This window comes from Pinus tabuliformis, chromosome 7 (genome assembly GCF_031772625.1).
Source record: "Pinus tabuliformis cultivar Carrire ecotype Pingquan chromosome 7, CPIR1, whole genome shotgun sequence".
NCBI classification, from domain to species: domain Eukaryota; kingdom Viridiplantae; phylum Streptophyta; class Pinopsida; order Pinales; family Pinaceae; genus Pinus; species Pinus tabuliformis.
In genome coordinates this window covers 1,453,559,848-1,453,561,884 of record NC_142293.1, presented here as the reverse complement: position 1 = coordinate 1,453,561,884, position 2,037 = coordinate 1,453,559,848, and positions in this window count along the sequence as shown.

Below are 2,037 nucleotides of genomic sequence, written 5' to 3'. Positions count from 1 at the left end.
GTCGCCTTCGACCACCAATTTTATGAACCCTTCCCGTCTTCATATTAGAAAACCATGTTTGACTTCATTATATTTAGCTTCATTACTACTACTCAAACCACAGGCCGGAGCATATATTCAAACCACCATACATTGGGGGTCTCTGAATATCCCTCCAAAGGTCATTTCTCATGGTTTACCTTTGGATGCCCTGTCAAAGTTGAGCTTAAGAGAACCCTCTGGAGGGCTGAAGAATCGGGAGGGGGATTTTCTGGTAAGCACCTTTAACTCCCAAGATGAGGGGGAAAGCATTTGCATGGAGAGGTTTAGGATGAAAAGGATCTATGCTTCATGAGGTGCAACCTTCCAATCATCAGGGTGCCATTTCTCTGCGAGGATAGTTTCTCCAATGTTTTGGAGAATTCCTTTCCAAATCTGTGAGTGTGGAAGCTTCTAATCCTTGAAAATCATTCTATTCCTTTCTTTCCAAACTGTCCAAAGGAGAAATCCAAGGGAGATATGCCAAGCTCTATTTAATACTGTACTGGAGATGATTCCTTGCCTCCAGGTCTCAATAGTGGATCAAATACTAGTATTATCTCGGTCTAGGTGACCAAAAAGAGAGTCAATATTCTGCCAGAGTTGAGCTACAAAGGGGAATATGTTCAAAATATGCTCAATAGTTTCATTTTGAGAGGCACACATACTGCAGAAGGAAGGCCCATGGATTCCTATCTTTTGTAATTGGTCCTAGGTGAGAATACGACCACTGCACACTAGCTACAAGAAGTATGTTACTTTTGGCCATAATTGTCAGGTCCATTTTTTTTTCCAAAGAGGGTTATACTTGTCCTAAGGTTCCTCTGCTGCCAACTGATGAGATTCTTTTATGGAACATGCCCTTGGCTTTTTATCCCTATTAAGGAATATCCGACCCATCAGAAATAATGATCCTTCTAGAGCATAGCTCTGTATCAAAAACTTCTCAATGATTTGAGTCATGGGGATTGTTCCAGTCATGTTTCCTTTTCCATTTTCTCCATGTAGTAAAAAAGACAGGGTCCCAAAACTGATTAACCGTCAAATTATGAGTTTTGTTGGTGAAAAGAAAAACCTTAGCAAGGTCCTCGTGACTGAATAGCTTTTCCCATTATTGCCACAAATCTTACCAGAATAGAGCTCTATTCTTATCCCTTATTTCCCAAAAGTTATGATTACAAATTAAATCTCTATTCGTAGAGACTAAATTCTAAATTGAGGATCGTCTTGGAATACCTTGCCCTGCACTCGAAGTCTATCATCCGTTGAGGAGGGCATATTGTATTTCTGGCCCCAAATAGTCTTCCATAGATCATTTCCACCATGAATTCAACGCCACCATATTTTCACACCCATCACTTGATTTAGGATAAAAGGATCTCAAAGACCAAGAGCCCTGACCATTTTGTGTTTGATGAGACGATTCCATGAAAGGAGAGCCCATTTTTTGGCTTCCTGAGCCCCTTGCCATAATATTTTTTCAAAATAGTTATTATATCTGAGCATGCGGTTTTAGGAGTAGCTAAGTCCGATAACTGGTAGATTGGAATCGATTGTAGAACAATCTTCAGCAAAACCACCCGCCCAACAATGTTCAGAGAGTGAAATGACCAGTTTTGAAGGCGGGATTGAATAACCTCAAGGAGGGCTTTCCAACAAGAGGTTCTTAGAGAATTAAACATAAGGGGAATTCCCAAGTATTTGGATGGAAGGGAGCCAATAGAAAAACCCAAAATCCTGGTCGAGAAGGATTGGGAAGGAACCTGGGTACTGAAAAAAAAAGATATTAGAATTCTCATTATTGATCTAGGTGCCATAAGCTTGCATAAAGTCTTAAAGGATAGATATAAGGAGTCTGGCTTCCTGAAGGGATACTTGGAAAAATAGCATTATGTCATCCACAAATTGTTGATGGGATAAAGGAATATCATTACCTCATAGGAAGATACCTTTGAGATGGCCTGATTAAACAATTGATTTTATATATCTACCCAGCCCTTCCACAGCTAGAATAAAAAG